Raw genomic sequence first — 5,724 nt, 5'->3', positions numbered from 1 at the left:
TTATTTATTCATTAGTTTAATTAAATAAATTAATTAATTATTAAAAGTTTTGTTACTTTCACTATATAAAAATAATAATAACCTGGTTAATTTCGTTAGGGTTTCAAGTGGGATTTAAGATTATATAACTTAATCAAGTTAACATTTCTAGTTAAGGGTGATATCTGTATAATCTCAAAGTTTTATTTAAAAAAAATAATAAAAAAATAGTGGTGGAGAAGGGACTCGAACCCGGGTCTCCGCCAAAACCAAACTCGCGTCTAACCACTCCGACACTGTTTTCATATTGAACAAACGGCATATCTTTTGAAATTTAAATAAGCGATAATTTCGGTTCATTTTGATTTTGCCGCCCAGCAACTGTTGACCGCGAAGAAACCAGCTGGGTTTCCTTTTCTGCTTGATTACCTGATTACTCGGGATTGACATCCCATTATTCGCATTTCCATTTATTCGATCAATCAAGAACGAATACAAAGGTCATGTCCACATTCATCGAGTCTTACCATGTGTCGGTTTCGGAAACTTCGAATCATACGGAAACTAGTTTGGAAACGTGTATATAAATAGCCATCAACCATCATCGACACCCTCATCTCAATCGGTTTCGACCCAACCCCTCTTCACTGTTCGACACAACCTCCTTCCCAACCACAAGCACCTTCGCCGTAGACCGGATCGCTTCATCTTGCAGTCGCCGGAGACTCGGGGATGACGACCGAAACACACACCTTGTTAACATCGAGTCGCCGCCGAAGCTTTGCACCTTGCCGGAGTACGAAGTGATCACCGGAATCTCACCGGAGAAGAAAGACGCTGCCGAAGTTAACGTCGACAGAACTCGTCTCGTAAACATCATCGTTTCGGTATACCTTTTTCTTCGATTCTTTATCTTTTTTCTGCTTCTTATTAATTTTCATTTAATGAACTGTTGAAATTGTTACAACATTCAAAAACTAACTGAAACAAGAAAAGAAACAGTAGTTATATATAACCATATTCGATCTCAGTTGTTTATTTATTTTTTTTTTCTTTGGAGAAGATGACACGAAAATACTTGTATAAGTGAATTAATAGTCCAATTAAAACACAAATTTGGTCATTAGTCTAGTGGTTGCTGTTTATGTTGTTCAGAAACAGGAGGTCACGGGTTCTAACCTGCCTCCCTACATTTTCGCTCAATTAATCTTTTTTTTTATGTATAAAAACTTTTATATTAATTTTCTTTCTCTTTCATGATCCTTTTTATTTATAATTAAGCTGTTATCTTTCAAAATATTAAACTTATTATTAACTTTAAAAAAAATAAACAATTAATCAATAAAACCATATATCGTTCCTAGTTTTTAAGTATTTCCTTTTCCTTTTTATAATTAAACTTTTTAACATTTAATAATAGCAAATTCTAATATACTTCTTTTATATCATGAAAAGTAATTAATGAGATGACCTTAAAATACTAAGGAATGAATAATAATGAGTTCGTATGTGTTACCTAGGATAAACGTATCTCGTTCGTTACTTTGGGAACATCCTCCAATCCTTCTACTCTTTCTCTTTACCAAGAAAACGCAACGCAATCAAATGCGAGTATACTTGATCTCATTTTTATTTTATCACTTTTGGGTGCAACATGTATTCTATCTAAAAACACGCAACGCTTGAAACTTGTTATATGCACACTCTATCCATTTTTAAACATGAAACAATTTTGATGCTTGTTAATCTCGTATGCCATGTAAACTTTTCGTGTCTATATGCTCATTAACCTTGTGAAACTTATTAAACTTCTGAGACTACTGAGACTTATTAAACTTCTGAAACTACTGAGACTTATTAAACTTCTGAGACTACTGAGACTTATTAAACTTCTGAGACTTATTAAATCTCCTATTGTATAGGAGTACGCATCGCCCTTGAGTGAGTCTTGGGGCGTGTGCGTTAGAAACTTGGGTTTGACATATAGTGACACTGTTTCAGCATATTAGTAACTTGTATTATGTTGTTCATGTTAGATATGAGTATTAAACTTTTTATTCTACTTTATGCTATGTATCAAACCTGTATACTCGCCAACTTTTGTTGATGTTATTTTAATACATGTTGCAGGTTGATTAGTACAAGACTCAAGAAACAAGCTAGGATGGCTTTAGATACCCATTTTAGCAATTAAACAATGTTTGAATCTATGTTTAATATTCGAAACAGTGTATTATTCTTTAGTTTTAATAAAATGATTTAATTCATATTGTCACATTTAGTGTTATGTTGTTTTGAGCAATTTGTTCGTCTCATCCCGATGTTTCCGCCATCGGTTGGGGTGTGACAATGTTGATGGCTACTGTCTTTGTTTCTTAACTGTTAATCAAATATTTATTTGATTTTTTCTTTCATTTCATCAATGATGTTACAGATTCAACTATCTGAATTCGGCTTGGATCGTTGTTTCAGATTTTATTAATGATATAGAATCGACAACGATTCCTTTGTCGTTCTACTTTGAAGTGTTAATCAGGTATTATGATTTTAGATTTCTTAGATCTGAAAAACTCTGATCTTATTATTTTGTTGCTAATCTATTTTAGTTATTGTTTTGTTAATCTTTATTATTTATTGCTAAATCTATCATGGTTGGATCGGATTCAAAAACCACATAAGTTAGGGTTTTTTCTCTTAATTTTTTTAATGATTTTTGATGTTGTAATATGTTTTTACAGTGGATCTACCACCTTTGGAGCACTCATGTGCAGCAAAAACAGGAATAGCCGACTCCAGGTAAATGCTTTTCCCAGCTCAAAGGCGATGACTAGTAGATTCGGGGCACGAAAGCTGCATTGATTTGACTTCTTTGCTTCTGCACATCACAACCTCAAATATAATCACCAATATGAATATGTGTAGAAGTTCAACAAGACATGCCTAGATGCAGATTCCATTGTTGGTGGCTTTCTTAGGGATGCAACTGAATTTAACCTACAAGTTGATACTTTCTTGCTCAAGCTTCACTTTCAGGTTCTTTAGTTTCCTTAACTCTAAAAGCGCATACATTTATGGGGTTTGTATGGTTTTTATGACGATTCAGCTATGTTTCAGGGGTTTGCTAGATCAAATCTAATAGATAATAGATCTAATTGGATTAAGTAGATTTGGTGTTATATCATGTTGGTACACAGATAAGTATTTTGACGAATTGGATTTGGGGATTAGTTAAATATAATGTGCTTTATGTTGATCATTGGTAATAGGTTTTGGTACTTAATTGGAATAAGTAGTTTTAGAAGATGAATTGTGCATATGGTTGATTGGTTTAAGATGCTTAAAGTGTTTTAAGTTACAGTTGTACATATATATATTTTTAACTCTTCTATATTGAATGCTCTGATTATTCATTTATTCGTTTATTCCAGTGGAAATATGGTTGGGACTGTGTACTTTTAAATAGACAATGTGTTGATTGTTTTCGGTGACTGGTATTTGGGTTCTCAATGCGTTGATCATTTTCGTTGATCGGTAGGTGAGTGTTGATAAGGAGGAAGTGTTGGTTGTCTAAACGATGGACTTTGCAAGGCGTTGGTGTAAAAAGTTGAAGCCAAAAGATAAGTCAAAGTCTTCACCGGAAAAGGAAGGTAGAATTAATGGGAAGGAAGGATTACGAGTAACGAGTGATGAAGCACCTTCAAATGCTACTAAACAGAAGGTTGAAGCTGCTAAGCAATATATAAAAAAACATTACAAGGAGCAATGAAGAATCTTAATGAGCGACGGGAACGGTATGAATTTTATGCATCTGTTAGTTTGCATCTTAATTTGACATGGCTCTTTGCTCGTGTTGCCTTGTGCTATGGACTGAATATGGTATTTAAGAGTAAGAAAAATTTTCCTTTTTTTTTTTTGCTTTTTTATCTTCTAACGCATGCATGCTATATAAATTAAAATAATGGGTTCAGTAATGGGTTAAAAAGGTAACTTTGGTATGCGTTGAATGAGTCGTATTGGGTTGTTTTTTGGTGTTATATCTACAAAGGAATGGGTCCGTCTGTCTGTCAGGAGACTGTATGTTCAAGGAAAAGATATTAACGGAGTCGGACTCTATGCAAGTTAGCAATTCAAACAGGAAGGAAAAGTGGGTGCCATAGTGGTGATGCTTCACACTGGCGGTACGTTTGGCATGTTCGGCTTAGCTCAGCGGTACAAGTCTTACTTCTAAAATTATGTTCTTCATACAGGTGTGTCATATTGACAACAATTATGCGCTTTTCTAATGGGAAGCCTATAATACACAACCATGCTACACCTTAGTTAATGTGTGTCTTTCTTTATATATAATATAACGTCACATAGACCTGGATTGAACATTTGGGCCCAAAAACAAACTTTGCATGGTTGAAAATATGTAGTGTAGATTTCATTTCCCTTTCTAAACGATGATGACTAGGTGGTAATATGAGTGGGTTGGGTAACGAGTCGAACCATGTAATTTTCTAAATTTTTAGAATGGTCCGAACTTGCCTGGATGGTTGGGTTGACATGCATTTATTTTTGTCATTTCTTAAAATAATTTTTAATTAAAAAATAACGTGTTATATATGATTTTGAACACTTATTTTTACGCAATCCAAATTTTTCAATAAATCGTTCGAATACGAATACAATTTGGGCTACTTTCAACCTAAAATTTGATCAGAAATAAAATATTAACCCAAATCAACCTCTTCCGGGTCAAAATTGACTCCTATTTTTTTACCAACAAAATTAAAACATTTAATTAAAACTTCTCATAAGTGTTTGATTCTCTCTTTCATATTGGGCTTAAATTATAATTGAAATGGATCATAAACAATAGCCTATTAGGCTATGGTCCATGAATGAAGTTAAAAATGAGATACTGCAAACTATAAAAGAGAAGATTAATTCAAACTTTATCATATGAGTGTCATTATTCTTATCATATTTAATGGTTTGATTCATTATTTCTTTTATTTTTTATAGTGTGTTTTTTTAGATTTGATTTATTATCTCTTTGATTTTTTAAAGTGTGTTTTTTATATCTGGCAGGATCAATCTTCATGTCTTTTCGCAAGGTTGCCAACACTATTCCCAAGGTTGGATCACAAGGAAAAATGTCTTGAATATGAACCACACATGGTTAAAATTGACGCTTTAAGGTTTAAGGTGGTGAAATAAACGGGTGAACAATATTGGCAAGTGTAAACATAGTTCGTGGATGACGAATCGAAATGGGATGCAATTTTTTTTAACTTTGGTCACAAATGAGGAGTTGGCTGGTTGAACATTCATTACATTTTTGTTTTGTTTGTTATTTTGAGTTTTATAAATGTTTAATATTTGGTTAACCCATTACACTTTTTTATTGTTTGAAATTCTATGAATGATTAATGTGTTCAGGTGATTAAATACCTGATCTTTTGATAAATAAAAATGAGGATGTAATATCATCATATTTTCTAGAATCCCTTGTAATCCACTGTCATTAATTATAATATATCACTTTATTTGTATTTTTTAATATACATTAATTTTCTATTGTTTTATTAATCATAAGAAATTAGTACAAAGTAATTTATAAACATGAATCATAAGCAATCAATAAGTTTATAAGTCTATCTACAACTTCACAACCTGCGATTCAGTTTATGAAAAATTTATAACTTTTCTTACAACGAAGACATTTAATATGTCATAGTTTTTGCATGATTTTAATTA

General features: G+C 32.5%; 1 long non-coding RNA gene across 3 annotated transcripts; it reads left to right on the top strand.

Annotated features, from left to right (window-relative positions):
* The first annotated feature begins 2,408 nt into the window (after window positions 1–2,408).
* LOC110902442 lies at window positions 2,409–5,446 on the top strand. Of its 3 annotated transcripts, XR_004877068.1 has the most exons (4): window positions 2,409–2,515; window positions 2,718–3,012; window positions 3,408–4,188; window positions 5,056–5,446. It is a non-coding gene; the product is annotated as an uncharacterized LOC110902442 (long non-coding RNA). The 3 variants fall into 3 exon arrangements; XR_002571112.2 differs by lacking the exon at window positions 5,056–5,446 and having other exon boundaries at window positions 3,515–4,801; XR_004877067.1 differs by lacking the exon at window positions 5,056–5,446 and having other exon boundaries at window positions 3,408–4,801.
* Window positions 5,447–5,724: the final 278 nt, after the last annotated feature.

Source organism: Helianthus annuus, chromosome 13 (assembly GCF_002127325.2).
Source record: "Helianthus annuus cultivar XRQ/B chromosome 13, HanXRQr2.0-SUNRISE, whole genome shotgun sequence".
NCBI classification, from domain to species: Eukaryota; Viridiplantae; Streptophyta; class Magnoliopsida; order Asterales; family Asteraceae; genus Helianthus; species Helianthus annuus.
This window is presented reverse-complemented; position numbering and strand designations above follow the sequence as displayed.